The sequence below is a fragment of the Lepidothrix coronata genome, unplaced genomic scaffold (genome assembly GCF_001604755.1).
Source record: "Lepidothrix coronata isolate B3197 unplaced genomic scaffold, Lepidothrix_coronata-1.0 Scaffold144, whole genome shotgun sequence".
Classification (NCBI taxonomy): Eukaryota; Metazoa; Chordata; class Aves; order Passeriformes; family Pipridae; genus Lepidothrix; species Lepidothrix coronata.
Genome location: NW_016690324.1, coordinates 2,231,394 through 2,252,117, shown reverse-complemented (window position 1 = coordinate 2,252,117; position 20,724 = coordinate 2,231,394). Strand labels below are relative to the sequence as shown.

General features: G+C 41.4%; 1 long non-coding RNA gene across 1 annotated transcript in view; it reads left to right on the top strand.

Moving 5' to 3' along the window:
* The window catches only part of LOC108503680, an 85,767-nt gene extending 67,260 nt beyond the window's left edge, over window positions 1–18,507 (top strand). Inside the window, exons 3-5 of the long non-coding RNA XR_001876894.1 lie at window positions 15,560–15,632; window positions 16,258–16,682; window positions 17,618–18,507. This is a non-coding gene — a long non-coding RNA (uncharacterized LOC108503680). The remainder of the gene's footprint in view (window positions 1–15,559; window positions 15,633–16,257; window positions 16,683–17,617) is intronic.
* The last annotated feature ends 2,217 nt before the right edge of the window (window positions 18,508–20,724 follow it).

Below are 20,724 nucleotides of genomic sequence, written 5' to 3'. Positions count from 1 at the left end.
CCTGAGAACTCAGAGAAGTTGCTTTTTGAGGACTAAATCCCCAAGTCTGTGTGTAGTTTCTATGTAAGGCCACTGTAACCCGTGTCCTGAAAACTGAAATGTTCTGGGCTTCCAGTTCCTCAGCTGAAGAGTTTTCACTTCAGAAGTTCCAGTGTTTTGATGGTCAAATTCCTTCTTCTGGTTTCTGGTTTGATTTTGCTCCCACTCAGATTGCCTGTGAGCTGTGCAGCACCAGCAATGCTGCAAAAGGAGTTGAAAGTTTAGCGAAGGTGTGGGAGGGGGTGGAAAAATATTAAAAAATACATCCAAATTGATCCAAAGCCCGACAAATTTGGGTCACATCTTAGGAATAAACTAAGTTTACTTATTCCTCTTCCTGATCACATTAGTTCATTGAAAACCAAATGCTCTGGGTTGATATTTTTTACCATTTGCTACATTTTTATGAGAGATCTGGACTGAGATCAGATGATGATCAAAACAATGCTGTTATAATGATGGCCATCAACCTTCAGCTGTCTGTCTAGTCTGTGCTATGCTTTTGGGAAGTATACAAAATAATTATAAACTTACTTAAATTTTTATGTCAACTAACAAAGGTTCAAGTTATATTTCTGTGCTGTCTAGAAATGGAGACAAAATAGTTGTGAAACAAAGAAAATGTTCAAAGGAGTGAAGAGTTCTAAACCAGTACATCTCTTTCTTCTTACATGCACGTCATCACAGATATGTGTTTTTTTTCCTGGCAATGTTTCTGCAGAGCTAAAAGGCTTGTGGATTCAACTGAGGTCCACACCATGCCACGAGATTAAAGGAGATGAGGATATAAAGATAAAATACAGGAATGACTTATACGCTCCCTGAAAGCATTTTGTTTCATATCATTGTAAAAAGCCTTTTGATTATGGAGAAAGGATCTAATTTCACAAGCCTTTCATGTAAATAATTCAGCTCTAAGAAACCATGCCAGGCCACTTTCCTTTTGATGCCTTGCAGTGTGTGAGCAACAGCAACCTCAACAAAGCCAAACTTCTCGTGCTTTTGAAAGATGCTGACGACTCTCCAGGAATATTTATAACTTGCCAAACAGCCTGAGCCCGTTAACTCTGGGGGCACTGCTGAAGTTTTTAATTTCCTAATCAAGATTTGCACATTTCTGAGGAATGAGCTCTGTGGCTCTCTACTGAGAGTTTGTCATTCCCTCCTTTGCTCCAAAGTGGACACAAAAAGACTTCAGGTTTTCCAGCAGATAAGAGGTCAGTTGTCCCCATGACCCTGTGGGTGTGACTCCTATTTCAAAGCACCTTTGTTATTCCATGGATATGCAGGAATATTCTGCCTCCTGCACCAACTGCCAGAGGCACAGGGACAATGGACAAGTAAATTCACTGATTCTCCTGGCTGTGCACACAGGTGCTGAGCTGAACACAGTACTGTGAATAAAGATGCCAGGGATTTAGTCCTCAGTCTCCTACGGGAAAGGCACAAGCCCTACAGGAAGTTTTGACTGCATTTTTACACTGTCCAGAGCTGAAATGTTCAGGTTTTGATCAGCAACTGAATGCTTTGACACTGCTTTTTTTCATGGAGAGAGCTTTGGTCCCTCTCCTGCTCACTGTGAAATAAAACTGTCAAATCTTGAAAGCTGCCATGGAGCAGGATGTGCATCCTCCCAGCAGCTTTGCCTGCCCTTGACATGATTATTTCCATGCTGCACACAGGTGAAACAAAGCTGAGAGATGAAAGGATGCACCTTCCTACTACATTTCAGTTCAGGTTGTTGTCCTCACTTATCCTCACCTTTATCCCCTTTCACCCTTTGGTTGTCATATACTATAGAATCATGTCATGTCATATTGTATGACATCATTTTGATATGTGGTTTCTAGAGTGGACCAGAAGTTTTGGGTGATCTGTAGGCTGAGTGTCTGTGTAGCTGCAAACTCTCTCCTTGCACTACCCCTCACTCAGACTCGATGGGTGGCTCCCAGTAACCCTAAATCAGAAAGGGCTGCTTAAGAGATGTGTGGTTTAACTTCCTGGATTGACTTTGAGCTCAGAGAGAAGAAATAGGACAGTTCTACAATGTGACACCAGCCATGGCTGGGAGGGAAGCCCAGAGTCTGCTGCTGGCATGTCCAGCTGGCTCTGAAGTGTTGGACTCCCGAAAGGTGAGTCAGACAAGCCATGAAAGCCAAGTCAGGGGCTCAGGTCACAGCTACAGATGCTACTGGAAATAAATAAAAGCTAATCTAAACACTGTCAACTTCTTCCCTGGTGTTCATTCCTACTAATCACATCAGTTCTTCCTTCAAACCATTTGCTTATGTGTGCACTGAGTTGTGTGAAAAGCAAATGATTCTTTGATTCCCCTGCATGGCCCTTGGAAGGTTTATTTCTTCTCTTAGATGTTCTTCCTCTTGCTGGGAGGGTCCAACCCCATTTCTCTCACTCTGCTGCTGCATTTTTCTTGTAACTGATTCCAGTCTGCTGCCTGTATTTTAGGGATTTGACTTCCCACCTTCCCTGCATTATCTCAAGCCCTCGTGTTTCTACTTGATGTAGAAACGTTTGTGTGTTGGATGCCAACATGAATATATGCAATGAACAGCTGTGGTTCTGGTGAGAGTCTGCACTTGGGTGACAGAATTATCTTACTGGATATTCCTATTTGTGCCACTTGTTTGCTCAGGAAGGACTTCTGTTCTCACAGCTGAATTTTTTTCCAGTGGAATCCTAATACAGGGATCTTTTGATTTGAAATTCTCAGAATTTGATTTTTTTTTTTTTTTGCCCTGGTGCTGTGTAGTTTTGATTTCCATAAGTTCAACTTTAGTGATTGCAGTACTTAGAATTCCACTGACTGTGTTAGCTCTCTTTGTTATATGTATATGAGAGGGAAACTCAGCACAATTTCATGCATAAAGAGACACAAGTACCAAATTTAAGAGTCTTTTTATTGATCTAAACATTGAGATGTACCTGCCTTAGAGAAATTATCTTCAGGCACGTTAACTCTGAGATGGGTGTGTGCTCAGAAGTGTAACAGATTATCACAACATAATATGGCCATTACAGAGAACTGTTCTAATGATCATGAATGTGACTACCTTGTAATAACAGGATATTCTCCACACAGCTCACAAAAATACTTATGAGCTGGTGTGTGACTTATGCACACAATTTGCCTCACACACTGCAGTGAATCTGGACTGTGTTTTATAGGACTTGGCACAGAAAAGCTATTAAAGGAACAAGTAGAGGGCCCACAGGGGAAAGGATCTCTGTGCTCTGAGGAGAAAGGAAAAGAGCCTTGCCTTGGTTTATGCAGCACGCACAGGTCTTTGTGCTCATCCTTGTTGACCCTGGATAGTGTGTGAAGTTGTGCTCTTCAGGGCTCATCCCAACTGTGTGTGACTGGACAGGAGCATCTGGTCAAGGGAAAGGCTGGAGAACACAACTGGAGAGCCTGGAGTGAGAGCCTGGTTCAGGGTGGTGCTGAAGCAGCACTGAACACTCCCCTGTGCTCCTGGTTTCCACTGGATCCCTCCTGCCCTCTGGGGCAGTTCTGGATTTCTGACACAATCAGGGAGCAATATCCCAGCTCAGGAACAGCTTGGCTGCTGAAGCAACCTTCCTGGGAGTGCTCATGCAGGAGTGTGATTATACAGACACTGATTTAAAAGCAATGAATTTGGGGGGAATCGCCTCGAGCCACTTATTTGACCATGAGGAGAGTGGATTAGAACATGTGCCTGAGGTGAACAAGAGATGTAATGGTAATAATCCCCAGACCCTACTGAAGTAAGTAAATAATAATCAGAATTGTGAGATGAGCTAAAAGCTTCAGACAGTCTTTTGTTGCCTTGTGAGCTGAACTGTGTCCGTCTTTCCCCTTGCACTTTGTGGCAAAGGAAAGGCATGATATGTGTTCTGAGAGTTCCTGTGTGGGGGCAGAGGGGCAAAACACTGCCAAAAATACCTGGAAATACCAATAAGAAACCTGAAAGACAAAAATATTTAAACAATGTGATTTTTACTTTTACTTCTTTTGGGGTTTGCTGGGGTTTTTTTCAACAGGGATTTCTTGATAATGCCAAAGCTGGTCTTTGCTTTGCTAATGACAGGCTGCCCAAAGAGAAGAGCAGGTTTTAAAACCCAGAGTGCTTGTTGTGTGGTATCTGTGGGCCCAAAGAAAAGGTCCTGCTCTCCCTGCTGTGGTGATGTCTTGGTTGAAATGGTGCCAGTTATGAGGAGTTATGAGGAACTTGAGGGGTAGAAGTTTGAACTGAAGCAAGAATATCATTAGGTACTGTTAGATTATGGGGACCATACTGTGACATTTCAGTAAACATCCTCTTCAGTCCTCTAGTTCTTGAATCATCTGCACATAAGCCAATAGAACAGGTTTATCTCCTGACAGAATTTTGTAAAAACATTGTAGGGCACAAATACTTGGGGAGGGCAGATGAGAGGTCTTTTTGCAAACTGCCCTATTCATGATCCCGTGTTGTACCCTGTATCCCAATAATGATGAGATCAAGTTTTCCTTTTTCCTCTTTGGAGAAATGAAATTTTTGTCTGTGGATCCTGACAATGAAATCTACATTACAATGCATGGCCTTTCTGACCTTCTGCCTGCAGTATTCTGACTTTCCTTGTTCACAATAATGATTAAAAAAATCTCCTGAGCATACAGGATTTTTGGATGTTAGAAGATTTTTATAAGAGAAAAATCTTAAATTAAAATCTGAAGTTAAGCAGCCTATGAGGACAATTAAACACGCAGGTCTCACTTCCCTACATCCTCCTGTTTGTTGTGTTGCTGCAGGTTTTGTTGCTTGTGATCAAAAGATGAACACAAAGTTCAGACAGCCACAAATAGGTCACCCTCTCCTGCCTGGCAGTATCAGGATTGTGCAGCTGTAGTTGAGGTTTGCAAGATCTTTAACAAAAGTTCATTTCTCATTCAGAACACAGACAGATTTGTGTTGCTGAATCCTTTTCACATCCCCTCACCACACAAAAAAAGCATGTGCTAAATTGAGTTCAGCCCATAGCAACAGTTCCTCTGATAACCTTGGAATGCAGAATGCATGGACAGAGGACACTTTAAGTCTTTAGCAGGAATACTTATTAAATAAGCCCCTGCTTTTGTAATAAAAGCCCAATTTTAATAAAACACTCTCAGGCATTCTGTTTCAAGTAACTGCATTTATACAGCCAGGTGCTCCTCTTGCTTTTATCTCACCACTTCTAGCACAATCTCAATTTATGGTTTTAAATTTTTTGACTCTTGCCCATCTCTCTTTATAATTGGGCTTTTCTGTTTAACTCCATCTTTGCCACCACGAAATCACAAAAATGCTGTTGCCACTGCTGTTCAGATGTTGCCGTTTCAACTGTTTAATTACAATGTTCCTCAGACTTTATATCCTATTCTTTATCACTCTAATCCAGGTTTGATTCTGAGGAGAAGGAGCAGCAGGGATCCACAGACTTGAGCAGAGATTTCACACATTCTCTCTCTCTTTTCTGGCTCTGAAATGTAGGGAGCTGTTTGTACTTTCCCTTCCTTTTCCTCAGCACTTGCACCACGCTGCAAAAATCAGACTGTTGGTTTTTTGCTCAGGCTTTCTAAAAAATCCAGTGCAGTATTGTTGGATGTCTGCTGGGAGAATCCTGGCATGGGCTTACACTCTTTGCTTTTGTGCAAGAACATGTGCTCTGCTCACCTTCTATGAATTTTTCTTTGTCTAACCAAGGTGATGAAGCAGCTCTACAACAGGAGATTAATGAGCATTAGGTGATATTTGTCTGTGTGTCCTCTCTGGGGCCACACTGCTTTACCCACAGGGTTGGCCTGCAAAAGAATCCAAGAGATAAACAGATAAATGCCCTTTCAACAGATTATCATCTACTCTTACTGGATAGAGTAATACAATGTAAGTAAAATAATGTATCACACAAAACTTCCATATGATAAAAGAAAGGATAAAAAACTCCATTAAAGCTGAGTGTACATGGAATATTTTTACAGACTTACCTGCATATAGTTTCATGGCATCATAGCTGCATATCTCTATCATTATCCTTAACAAAACTCTTCCATGTCCAATTACCAAAGCCACTTTACTCTTATTCCTTTTAATTTTACCCTGTGAATTATTCCTATCACTAAGTTTCATCCTTTCCTTCCCCTGGATACTATTCCTTCCTAAGAAAACACATTCTCACAAGCAATAGAGCTTTCCTATGATCCTGTACCGTGATATGCTCTGAGCCATTCTTTAGGAAAGCTCTGCACACCTTTCCTTAGAAATCACTTCTGTCAGTTCTAAGTGAAGTTGGTGTTTCTTATCTAAATTACCTCCCAGTTCCACCTGGGCTTTGGGTGCTTGGAGTAGAGAAGTAGATCTTTAGCAGATGTAAATCAGCATATCACTATTGATTTTAATTATGTGTGGTGTCTTCCTATGCTGGCTGGTGATCCAGGCTGGAATAACAGGATCATGGATGCCTTGTGCATTTTAAGAAAGGAGGCACATCTTTCTCTCCCTGGAAGAATCCAGCTGTGCTGCTTTCCCCTTTTCCTTTAGCAGCAACATTGCACAAGGATAAAGAGGATCTGCTGAATCTTATCCTGCTGAATCTTCTTTAACAGAAGAAGTGTTCTTGTGGTACAGAAGAGTTTCTCCCTGAATTAAGCTTTGCCTGGTTCAAGATGCAGTTGTAAGGTACCAAATCTGTACTGACACAGTGGTGGATTGGAGCCTTTCAGATAAAGTAAAAGCCTCCTCTCTAACCAGTGTCTCTGGGATTTAACTTGGGCCTTTCTCTTTAAGCCTTGGTGAAAAAATGATGACTTGATGAAGAACTACTTAATGTTAAAGAACCACTGTGGATTTGGACATGATTGAATAAAAGGTTGGTTCTAAATCCCTCCTCTGGCAGAAGACAAGTGTGCCTGTATATTTTATGGGATTTATGTGCTAATTAGACACTTCTTCTCATTAGAACTGTGTTCTCCAGAAAGGACTCAAAAGTTTCCTCGATTTCATTGCAAAATACACCTGATTCAGTTGTTAGATCTGATGTTACACTCAAAAACACACAAGGTACCAGCATGTAAGTTAAAAACTACTGACTAACAAAAAATGTGTGTGATTCTTCATCTGAGAATCCAAAAAAAAGGGAAAATACAACAAAATAATGTTAAGTATGGCCACCACAACATACCAGAGGAAGGACATTCAAAACAGCAACATAAGTGACATCAAAATTCATCAGTTGAAATAGAACATCGTTTAGGGTTAGAGATGGAAATTGCAAACAACTTCAAGTCTCAACTAAAACCAACACAATAAACCAAATGTAAATAAACCTTTTTTCTCCAAACACAGCTCACAGGCAGAATGCATACAAGGAAAGAGAGCTTTGTTCACCTCCCATGCAAAGAAGAGTTGAATTATCAGTGCCTCAAGTCAGTTCCTAAAGTAGTTTGTACCCCCTGGGTTACAGCAGTGACTGAAAGGTGATGAGAACAGTGAGAAGAGGGAGGGCTCAGACTGGCACCTCTGGGATGAAGTGAAAGCTGTGTTCCTCTTCTCTCCAGTCAATGCCTGCCATGGAATTCGTGTACCCATATACTGGGATCAAACTCTGAGCCTAATTGTTATAGACTAGAGGCTGAACAATGAGTTAAACTCCGCAATCCAGCCTGATTATGTGCAAACTCACTGTGACAGAGTCTTAATTTGAAATGTATAATTAAAGGTCATAGCAGCATTTCCTAGTTTCAGAGACTGATTTTTTTTTCATCCTAACTCAGTTACTCAGATAGATTTTAAGGAAAATTTTTTCTAGGAGAATAATCGTTTTTAAAACTGCTTTTCATATTCATATTTAGTGAGCAATATTGACTGAAAAGAGTATAGACAATGACTTCAGGGAGGCTGTTTTCATGAGTAAGATTGCACCCTGTAAATATGAATTCTAGAATTGGGCCTGACTGGCAATTTTTGTAAAGGCACAGCCCTGCCCATTATGATGCCCAGCACTTGCTCTGACCCACCTTTATTAAATTTATCATAGGTAGCTGCATCCCAGCAATTACTGCTGGGACTGAAGAGAGGAGCTGGTGAATTTGGAAGTTAGGAACTGTGTTGAGGCAGATTTTGGTTTCCCAGGGCAGCTTTGCCATTCCAGGAGCCAACACTGGGAATGATGCCCAGCTGGAGGGGTGTGGGAGGTCCCTGCTGAGCACGGGGTGAACACACAGTTGTGTGCTGGGTGTAAGGAGTGTGGGGATGCTGAGGTAAAGAAACTCACAGGATACTTTGAGGTGAAAATTCCTGTTCCTTGCATGTGATATCAAGAACTCCAAACCACGAAACTGGGCTCCTGGTGCAACAAGTAGTGGTTATGTGGATCCTGGTTCTTAAGCCAGAATTTTCCATGAAAGAATTAATCATTGCCCACCTTTGCAACCCTTAGACAAAGCTGAAGTGAACTACACAGCTGTAGTTCCTTGACAAAATTGTTCCCCTCACATTACAGAACCAACACCACTTTCCACTTTCTTCCTGTGGGATGAGACACGAGGAAAATGTACCCTAAGCAAGGACTCCAGTGGGAGACAAAGGTCTACAGTAACAGGGAATGAATGCAGCCTTCTGAAAAAAAAGCCAAAACAAACCAGAAAAGCCCTGTATATAAGCTCATGAAAGTGGAAGAGAAAAATAAATGCTGTCTGGGGTTTGCCAATCAAGAAAAAAAAACAGGCTGGCAGGTTTTCTGCTGCTTATCTGAGCCCTGAGCAGTCAGACCATCCAACCTTCAGGAGGAAGGTTTCTCTGAAGGTCTTTATTGAATTTCTGAGCCTGAATTAGCTGAGATTTTAGCTGTGCAGCAGAATTTGGGAGAAGGAAGTCACTAATGGTTGGGCTGAGATACTGTATCACACTTCTCTGATATTCCACCTTAGCAAAATGTTTGCAAAGGAAAAAGGCAACTCATTCTCCCTCCTGCTAAGGAACCAAGTTGCTACAAAAATGGAAGATGGTTATTTCTCCTGAGCTTCTTTTACTGCTGTGCTTCTCTTAAATACCCTGCCATGGCTGGGGAGAAAAACCTTTAGAGAAAAAGAAAAAAAAAAAGGGGGAAAAAAAATTAAAAAACAAGGAAAGAAAAAATATGCAAGAGAAAAAAACCAAAGTTGCCTCTAAGTTTACCCACAAGGTCATAACTATGTTTAAGTGGTTTGCTGAAATAACTTGTGCTATTAGAGCTCTGGCAAGGGCTGCCTCATATTTTATGTATGAATTCTGAAACCCCTGGTTGATGTTATAATATAAACACTAGTAATTATTTTTAATATTATGGCTGAAGATAGCAGTCAGCTACTGGATCCCATTGCTCTAAAAGACTCAGGCTGTGAGGCTGCCCTTGTCCTGAAAAGTTTACTGTCTAATTACTAGTTGGAAGCAGTGTGAGGATCAACAGTCACACATCTAGAGACACATATATTTTTCTCCTCAGTTCCCCAAAGAAATGCACAAAAACAAATCTGTACTTCATCTAAAGCTACATTTAAAGAAAATTAGATGTCATAAATAAAGCTGAGTCTGAGGGGAGAAAAACAGACAAGGAAGATTTCCCAGGTTGGAAATGTAGAGGGATAGGAAGAAATACATTCAAAAAGCTGTTCTTTTATTAAGCAGGACCTGCTCACACAAATTAGACGATAATCAATGAGAGTCAAATAAGTACTTTCTTGTAAATTTACATCTTTAGCAAAAATAGACTTAGCAAATTAACATCAAAGTCTCAAAAGAGTCATGTGGACAGATGCTGGGAAATTTGGGATCTTCCAGAACAATGATCTTATGATCAAGGCTGTGAAATGACAGAAAAATGTTACTTAATACAATCAGTTCAGAATAAACATGAAAGAGCATTTAATGATGGTATAAGATAAAAATCTGTGTGTTGTTTCAATTTCATAAAAAACAGATTAAGACATTTTAATAATGAAGTGCTGTAAAACCAGTGCAGAACGTGTTTCATGGAAAAGGTCAGAAAGACACTCTGCCAACTTTAGGGTTTGCCAAAGCTGTGGTTGGGTCTTGAAATCTTCATGACAAACTGTATTGCAACCTTAAATATAGAGAGCTCTATAATTAGAAGAAAGCAGCAGTTTTAGTGCTTTGTTGAAGTGTTGTCAGAGCAGACTGTTTGCCCAGTTTGTGCAAGGAATCCCAATCAAAGCAAGCCCACCTTGGAGCTTCCATTTCAGGTGCAATTCTCCCATGGCTTCGTGGCTCCTCTTCCTCTGCTTCTCTCCAGCACAGCCTGTCCCACTTGTGTTCTCTTCTACAGAGCATATAAAAATAAAATGCAGGATAAAATAGGATTTTCCTGCAATAATTTGCTTTTATAGCAACAACAGGAGCAGCTAAATGCCAAGCAGCAAGGTCTTGGCTCTGATTATGAGGGAGAACTGCACCACCACTGTCTATGAGAAGTCTTAGGTGTATATATAATGAATATAAACAACTTGATATATTGGATTGCAGGTAGAAAATACCACAAGAGCATTTCAGATCCTCCAGAAAACTATGACCAAGCCTTGATCCTGTTGCTTTGACTCAACCCTGTGCCATTGTAAAGTTTGTCTCTGGCTCAGGATTTGGGAGCAGACTGTCAGGATTTTGGGTACACACCCAGAAAACAGCAAAGATGGTCTAAAAGTTCCTGCTGTGTGTCCTGGTGACCAATAAATGATGCGAGAGGTGAGCAAGATGTGACCTCCTTTTGTTTATGGAACTCTACAGGTATTTATTTGCTTGTGGTTCACCAGGAAAATCCACAGGAATTGCTGTTGTATCCATCCTGCATTAATATTCAGGATCTTCACTCATAATCCATTGCTAAGCAACACTTAACAAAATTGATCTTGCATTAAGCAAGCTTTGGAGCCGGAATAATGCATTATTTCCTCTTTCTACTTAAAATCAGAGGAAACCTTTGGTTGCTTTTTAATGTCACAATATTAAAACTTTATATTTGAAATGCAGATTTTAATCGCTGGGAAAGTCCATTTGGATTAAGGATTGGATGCAAATCAGTGCTCTTTAATGCTGAGAGTAAATAAATTGTGAAGAAAATTATTCAGCCCTTAAAGAATGTGGAAAAACTTGAAAATGGAAAAGAAAGTAATCCAGAGCAGCCATATCCCATTTTGCATTCAAATACTTTGAGGGCAATACCTTGTCAGTAAGTGTGTGTATATCTTAAGCATCTCTGTCACTGTTTATTTATATTCTGTATTAAGATCACACAACTGTGTGCATTTATATGCTGAATAGAGGAGTTTCTGATTCCTGGACACGAATTTTATGTACATAGGAAATAACCTTGGCTCTCTGGAGTTTTCTGAAGGGCTGCTGAGGACAGAATTCCATGCCTTGAAGTTGCTAAAAACTACCTGTGCTGCCTACCAGCCCATTTCTCTGGCACTGCAGGATGGCTCCCTGGAGTACATTCCCCAATGCCTTAATCATCCTCCTCTTAAGAGTCTCCAGCAATGTCTCCTGTGGGAGTTCCCTGCACAGCCTATTAGTGCCAGGTCCTTCTTGTTTGTACCCATCCTACATTTATTAGGCCAGAGTCCTTCCTGCCTCTGCCATTCCCAAGCCCCTGCTACACCAGTGCAGAAGAGAGTGCAAGCGATTTTCCCATTATTACAGAAGGTGTTGGGATAAATATGGATGCTTCCACTTTCATGGAATTATTGGATACCTTAAAATTCTGAAAATTTGGCCCCAGAGAATATGGATTGGTTCATTTTAATTATCTAACGCTTCATTCAATAAGACTGGTTTTTAAACTAAATCTGAAATACAATTTTAATTCAGAATTCTAACAGGATCCACACAAGGTGTTAATTTGCTGACATCTCTTATGGTTTATGTTTGCTTATGCTCTGTTAGTCTCCATCAAAGTATCCATGTTGTAGCACCTGTGACTGATGTGGGAAACTTTAATCAAAGGCTCTTCCAAGAATCTGTACTTTGCATTTAGGAAGTGTATGAGTTGTTTAAATGAGTAGAGAATATAAATTATGCATCATTTTCCCAAGGGGCTTTTTTGGTAAAATTAACCAAACCACTCCATGTTCTTGTCTTGAGGTTGGATTTTTTTCCTATTTGTCTCCATCAGTGTAAACTTTATGCTGTTACTTAAAGGGGGGGGGGCTGTAGTTTTCCTAGCCAGTTGAGTAAAATTCATTACTCAGTGCTTTCCCATATGATGTTAAATAACATTTTGCTCTTGCTGAATGGAGCTTCATGTGCTTCCCTGTCACTACACAGGCATAAACCAGGATGGAAACATCTGCTCTTAATTACACACTCCTTGGATTTTGCAGGGAGCACAACAGTTTGCACTTACCCCTAGTAAGGAGAAGGGAATTTATCACAGTAAGCCAGCAAGAGTCAGGTGTGGGTGCTCTTATATCCTTCTTTCTGGGATTCAGGGACTGAGAAGCCTTGAGTGAGAGCTGTGGGATAAATCTGGGATTCAAGCCATGCTGCTGTTTTGCACCTTTTTCGTGTCTCTGCTGACTGCAGCTTTAGTTTTTGAACATCCAGCAGGTTTTCCATCTTCTGTTGAATAAAATGTCAGCAAGTGATTAAACTAGTTTAATTTATTTTAATTGTGTTTTACTTTAATGTGAAGTCTGGAAACAAGTCTCATCAGTCTGGGCAGGTTCTTTATTCTTTTGACACTTTCTCCCAACAACCCTTTGGAGTATGAATGATGAGAAATATTGGTCAGGAGTCTGAAGCCACAATTCAAATTAATGGCTTAAAACCACACGTTCTAAGCAGCCTATTGAGCTTGTCAATATTTACATATCTAGAAAAATAAATTGAGACATAGGATTGTCTATTTAATTGTAGTATCTTGCAAAAACGCTGCTGAGGGGGACAGAGAATAGTGTAATTATTATATAGTTGTTTCTAGATAATGTTGTTAAATCCTCCTCAGCAGAGGACAGGCAATTTTTTTTCTGTGGCATCAGTGTGCTGGTGATTGTCTCCTAATGTGCTCTTTCAGTGTGGTCTCTCTGGCTGGCCTAGGTGACAATATTTAATAGCACATGTTTCATTTGAGGCCAGACTTCAGACCTTTTCTTAGACTTTTTAATGTCTAAAGTCACCTTTGTGTATCTCTTCACACATTTTTCCATGAAGCCTTGGGGAGTCACTATCTTCACCTCTTTAACAATTTAATAATCCCATTTTTAAAAGTATATGGGCCAGGAACATGCAGAGCTGACTCGTGGTAACAGTATTAATTTCTTTCTTTAGGGAGATTTCAGCTGCACATTTGGAACTTGCAGTTTTGACTTCATCTGAGGTCTGCATTTCGAAAAACAATTTTTTTTCCCAGATATGCAAATACTGACAAGCTCAACAGGCTTGTAGCAGATCTGAAGCAATGGCCAAACTTTTGTCAGGTATTTTCAGTGTTCCAAAGCCTGAAGCTGCCTCTGAAAATCAGGTATTCCCAACCCCGGTGCCAAACCTGGGACATCAGGTCCTCAATCCTCTAATTTCTTACAGCTCCTCTGGGTCCAAGAAGACATTGATGCCAATCCTACCTGCACATTTTTACCTCTTCCAGCTCTTGCCACACCTAAATGCCCCTCTTCCCTCCCTCCCCAAACTCTTCATCTGAAGCAAACTGACTTCAAGGTATTCGGTGATTGTGTAAAATAGCATTTGGTTTTCCATAAGGGGCTGAGTTATTGGCAGAGGGGATTGTCAGCTTCCCCAGAGAGCTTAAGCTTCATGCCTAAAATGTAGCAGCAGGTAGAAAGAAAATTGTTTCTCTCCATTATCCAAGAGTATTGCATTCCAGCACATGCTTAACATTATCCCCCATAGGGAAGCACCGAAGCCACGAAGCCTGAGGAGGGTTTATGAGTGTGCAAACCATTAGGGCTCAGCTGTGGCTCATCTTTATTGTCCTCATCTACAGACATCAATACTTTTTTTTTATTTTCTTTAATGAAAAGAGGGTTTAGTGAGAGCCAGGAGTTTGTCTGGTGCAATAAATCCCCAGTTCTAGTTGTTTTCACATGACTCAGCAGGTTCAAATCTGATGTTGACCACACACAGCTGGGCTCGTGCCAAGCCTGGCCTTGAGCTGCTGGGTACTCTGGCACTCTTTGTCCACCAGGCAACACTTCTTCCAGATTTATCTGGAATCTCCAGGAAATCTGGGCTTTTGTAGGGAATTTAGGATATGTTTATATGAGCAAGAGAAAAAGGGGAAGAGTGAAGTAAATGTAAGGAGAAAAGGAAGAATGAAAGAAATGGTCATGAGCTCAAAATATGGAAACTGCATAATGCTGTGTTAAAGAGAAAAGGAAAGTAGTGGCAAAAATGGGTAAATTTGGGAAAGTTTAAAAAGAAGAAAGGTATAATGTGGGGAAAAATACAAGCACATTTGAGTCTTCTTTAACGTCTACATGAATGCAAATTTAATGTATGTAGTTCAGCCACTAATGATGCTCCACCTCCCAGGCAAATTTAATTTTTGAAATCTGTCTGTTAATGTAAGCGATGTTATTTATTATCTTTCGGTGCTGAGGTGCTTTGCAGATGTTCAAAACAGGCTCTTACTGTGGTAAATATTGAACAAACCCATTTTATATTCCACGTGTTAATCTCCAGATCTCTGGTTCTGTTCAGATATTACAGAGAGGGTTTAAAGCAACCCTCTAAGACAGCTTGACAGAGGCAGATTTTGGGATGATATTTTCCAGGTTGAAGAGAGCTACAAAACTTCATCCCAGTTTGGGGACAAATTTAATTCTGATGACCTTTTCCATGTGAAAATGAAGGCTGCACTGACAGAGTTAACTCTGGCATTAAATGGTGGAAGCTCTTCACTGCAATATTTATGTTAACTGGTTTTTGTGATGCAATTCCTAGTAAAAGTTCCAGCAGTAATAAAAGCCACTATAAAATATGGTTGCCATTTTACAAGATACTTTGTGAAATACTATAAAATTACTTTTGTCATGATCACCATACCCACTAGAAAGATTAAAAAACTGAAACCGTTTGTCAAATATGCAGGGATTATCTTCCCATTAAACACTGAGTCTTTAAATTGATGGATGTTGGGATGTGACCCAACCAGATTGATTCAGGGGAGTAAAGTGATTTTTTTCTGTGAGTCTGCAAGTCCTGAGGACAGGAATCACAGGGCCTGGCTTTTACCTCTGGAGTCAATAACATCCTTCACAAAACAACCCACATTGGATGGGACAGACTTCTCCTCTAAGACACCATTCAGAAGGACTCGTTTCTTTTTCTTTATGACAGAAAAAATTGAGGATTAGCCTCAGAAGGCAAAAGTTAATCATTGTGAATACCTGCCTCAATCTTATCTTTCAGTTTAAATGTAACATTTTTATTTGATTATGCATTTTATGCGAACACAATTCTTTTTGGTTTTAAATGTGTTTTTGTCTTTTCAGTTCTAGACACACGTGGGCAAGACAGCTTTGCAAGGTGGGAAAGGCTCCATCTGGAAATCCACCTCCAACTTCTGTATGTGATAAATAATTTTTTGGTGGTTTTTTGGGGGGTTTTTTTGGTTGGTTTTTTTTTCCAGTTTTTTTGCTTGAATTGTTTTGTTTCTTGTACTTTCTACCACAAAGTGTGTTCAGCTTTTACTTTGCCCAGGACTTGCCAGTATTTCACCTGGCTTTAATCTGAGATCTTATAAGTAATACACACTAGCAAAGAGATTGAAGAACATGAGGTAGGATCTTTCCAGGTCAAGGGATGTTTTCTCTTTTGCTGAAATCTCTGACATGGGGATTCAGAAGGACAAGAACATGGGGGCACCAACTGCAATGTCTCCAGAGTGGTTGGGGACACTTTGCCTGCCAGAAATCCCTAATTTTCTTGCCAATAGTTGCAGCACTTCTGGTGGCAAACATTTAGCAAATTCTTCCAAAAATCCAGTCACTGTTGCTATGAAATCTGACTGTCTTATAGAGCAGAGGCCAGGAGCAGAGGCAAGGAAGAGGTCAAATCAGAACCTGCATTTGCAGTATTTTTAAAGAAGAAGAATTATGGTCTGCTGTAAAATGAACAAATGTCTCAGGAACTTTGTATGAGCTACCAATCACTTATTGCACAGGTTAAAGAAGGTTTTTTTTCTGCACAGTTGCCCAGCAGAGCTAACAAAGCTGAATCTGCAGTTCTGGGGCTCACAGGAGGAAATAAAACCCCTCTCTATTAAAAGGATACGACAGTATATGGAAGATACAAAGGGTTGTTAAATAAAGGTCTGTCCTGCTGTATGCACCTTTTTAGTGATATATTTTTAAATTACAAGAACTGAATTTTCCTAACCCAGTAGCAAAGGACTCTGGGACACAGTAAAGGACAGAAATGCACTTTAAACATTTGTTACTGTAAAGATTTCCTCTCCTTGGTGAATGTTTAAAAGAAGATGAAGTCAGTGGAATTGTGGCTCACAAGAGGAGGGGGAAACCATCAATAACAGTCCACAGAAGATTTTCAAGGCACTGCTACAAAGGCTGCATCCACTGCCTCAAGAACTATGGAAGCAATCAGGAAAGTGAAAAAGTGAGTCTTGCTGCCAGGTAGAAATGGGGGAAGAAAAATCCTGCACACAATAAGGTTTATATAGTGTTGCTGTGGACTTTACTGCTGGCTCTGGTGTGGGACCAGCTGAGTGTGGCTTTAAGGAAAGCAGGAGTGCCTGACTTGGTTTTTCCAGTCATCCTTGGGTTGGTCTAGGGGGAAGTTAATATGCTTTTGTTGCCTGCAACACTGGTGCTGAAGGCTTTCTCTGTCAACTGAAAGTCCCAAAGTGCCCTATTAAGACAACTCTAACATTCCTCTGCAGGGGGAATTTAGTCAGAGATAAGATCTGCCCCTCGATTCCTGTGTGTGTGAAATGGTTTCTGCACCACGAGGCTCTGCTTCCAGAACAAACCTGGCCGGGCTGTGGAGTGGAGAAGCTGGCAGGGCATGGTTGTTAACACAGCTCCTGATCAAAAGATTTATACAGTTGAATTATCAAATAAAATCCTAAATCAATGCTCTGGCACAGCTGCAATAACAAAACAAAACAAAACAAAAGGTTTTTAACTTATCGGTAGTTTTTCTAACTTGGAACAAAGAGTTTTTTACGTTCAAAATATCAAATGCTTGAGTCATCCACAACAGAGAGATCTGTAATATTGTGGGTTTGGATCAGAATTCGAGGCAATTATAGCAGTGTCCAGAGACACAAACCAGCAGACAAGGGTGTTTCAATTCTAGTCAGGGATGATAAACAGTGTGGAGGTGAAATGCTGCAGCTGCTGAGTGATAGAGATTGCTATCAGGATTAAACAGGAAGGCTGTGTTTTACTGGATCAAGAAAGATTAGCCATGTGTTGAATATGGGATTATGAAGTAATTAAATAAATGAAGACACATTTCTGACACAAATTCTACAAGTAGGAATGCAATTACTCACTTTGTATACAATGTTGCTGTAATTTATCTTTCAGGTCTTTGACTGACAAGCAGAGCAGCCTGTTTTATACTCAGTGAAGGCAACCGTACTGAAGACACCAAAGGACTGAGTTTGCTGTGCTAATAAGTGTGTTTTACAGGGGTGAACTAACTGTTCCTATAAATATATAATGGGCAGAACTCCTGCAAGTTTTGGTGGAAACTTCTGCTGCTTTTTAGCAGCCAAGCCTGGGAATTCATGAGTTGAAGAACTGATCAAGGGAGGATTAAGTTGGTCTGACCTCCACTGGGATGGAGAAAGTAGTAATTAGTGCAACTATGCAAAACTGTCATGGTGCATAAATGTCCTCCAATATTTAGCAGGGAACGTGGTTTGTGTGTGATGGTGCTGAAATGCAGAGATATCTGGGGTGAAACATGAGTCAAATGGAACTGTGTGTAGCTGAATGGCCATAGATTTCTATAAGCTCACTGGGGAGCCTCTTAACCATGAGCTTTAAAATGGTGCAAGGGCTTTAATGGCTGTGCAGAAGAGACAAATTCTCTATTGTTAAAGCCTGGCAGAAAAGGCCCATGCAGAATAAACTGCACAGTTAATCTAAGCAAGAAAGGAGAAAGCTTGTGTTGACCCTGACAGTTGGAAGTCATATAAACCTTATCTCCCACTGAAATTATCAGATTATAGGATGGTCTGAGCAAAACAGAGAGAGATTTGAGAGGAATATGTACCCTGGACCACCATCAGCACAGTGGTACAGTCCAGCACAGGAGGGAGGGTGGAACAAGATGAGGATTTACATCCAAATCTGCAGGGCTTTGGTTTGGATTTCTTCTATTTGTTGCTTTTATTGGGTTATATTTTGCCCTCCTGCAGCCACACAGCTTTCATTAGATTCTATGTGCACCAAGGGGAGGATGCAGTGTGGGGTACTTACGTGCATATGTTTGTTCTCTGCTGATAAAATTAATAAAACCTCCCTGTTTTGTTTTGTTTTGTTTTGTTTTGTTTCAATCCCAGAGGCTTTTATTGTGGTTACATGACATTTGGGAATGATATTTAAAAGCAGATCTAGGAATAGATCTGTATACTGAGTTCAGTGCTCAGATGTAGCAGTAAAAAATGAATAAACATGACCCCTTTCTGTGTTACTAAAGAAATGCCTAATGTGTCTGACTGGAAATGTGGAATTAACCTTGTTGACAGTTTTCTTGGAGAGAAAAGGCAGTATTTACATGACAGTTTAATGAATCGTATTTGAAAAATGTCATATGGAACAGTAGTCACAGCTGTATTTAAAATGACCAGCAAAAGTACACATCCTCATTTTCGGGCATCAGCTCAAATAGCAGGGGATGAGTTTTCTCTTCCATCAGGTGCAGAGAACGAGACCCTCAATGAGAGCCCTCCCTCCACATTTTAAAAATTAATTGTGGGTGTGAAATGACCTTCTTTCCTAACCCTTGAGATGCTCAGAAGTACAAGGAAGAAGAATGCCTTCCTCACAATATTTGGGGATGGGCAGAGCAGCCACCCCCAAACTCAGCCCCTCCCTCCCACCTCCTCTGTTGACAATGGAGAACTTTCTTTTCTCTTGCTGGAGAAGATCTCCTTTCTCCTCCTTTCACCCACGTTCCCACACCAGAATGTAGCTCCCCACATGTGTTTCCTTCCCATTTCTGACAATGGCAGCTGGTTTTCCCCTGTGCAGTGCCCAGTGTCATTCTCTGGTGTGGGTCCAGAACCTCTTCATGGCGTGGGATGTGCTGACCAAGGGAGGGGAGTTTCTTCCCTAAAGAAACCTGGGATGACCTCCAGGCCTTGGAAATGTTGTTGCTTCTGTAAATTGTAAAATGATTGACTCAAGACAGTCTTACCCTACCAAGGGCTTGTAAAAGCTGGGGCTTCATGGGGGGTTTATGTTTTTAAGGCCACTTCTATGTCTCTTCAGACTGCAGTGGTAGTGAAGACTTCACTGATGATCTCTCTCAAGAGGCTGTCCCCAGATATCCTCACAGACACCATCCCAAGGTAAACTCACAGACCTCCTCCCCAGGATTCCTCACAGACCTTCTCTCCAGGTACCTTCACAGACATCCTTCCCAGGTTTCACAGAATCACAGGATAGTTGTGGTTGGAAGGGATCTCTGGAGATCATCCAGTCCAACCCCACTGCCAAGGCAGGGTCACATGGAGCAGGTGACACAGGATCACATCCAGGTGAGTTTGTAATGTCTCCAGACAAGGAAATTCCACGCCCTCCCTGGGCAGCTGTTCCAGTGCTCTTCCACTCCCAACGTAAAAAAGTTCTTCCTTATGTTGAGGTGGGACTTCTCATGTTTTAGTTTATGGCCACTGCTCCACATCCTGTTGCTGGGCACTGATGAAAAGAGTCTGACACCATTCTCTGACACCCTTCTTTGAGATAATTATATTTATATAATTCTGACATCGGTGACGGGCTTTGATTTGAAGGCATGTGAGGACACTGAGGGCACTTGGTGTGTTCAGTTGGAGATGAGGAGACTGAGGGGAGACCTCACTGCAGTTCCACCTTCCTGGGCAGGGGCAGAGGAGGGGCAGGGCCTGAGCTCTGCTCTGTGGGGACCATAGACAGGACCCAGGGAATGGCTGGAGCTGTATCAGGGCAGAGTTAGGTTGGATCTCAGGTAAAGGTTCTTCCCCCAGAGGGTGGTTGGGTTCTGGAACAGGGAAGTGGTCACAGCACCAAGGCTGACAGAGCTCAAGGAGAGTTTGGACAGTGCTGTCAGGTGCATGGTGTGACTCTTGGGGTTGGTCCTGTGCAGGGCTGAGGGTCGGACTCAATGATCCTTGTGAGTCCCTTCCAACTCGGCATATTCTATGATTCTGTGACATATGTATATGTTTCCTCAGAGCCCCCTCCTCAGGATCCCTCACACCCGCTCCCCAGGCTCCCTCTCGCTCCTCACTCACTCCCCTCACATCCCCTCACTCCCCCTCCGCCCCTCAGTCCCCTCATTTCCTCATCCCGTCATCCCGTCATCACCTCATCTCCTCACTCCCCTCATCCCCTCATCCCCTCACTCCTCTCATCCCCTCACTCCCCTCATCCCCTCATCCCCTCACTCCTCTCATCCCCTCACTCCCCTCATCCCCTCACTC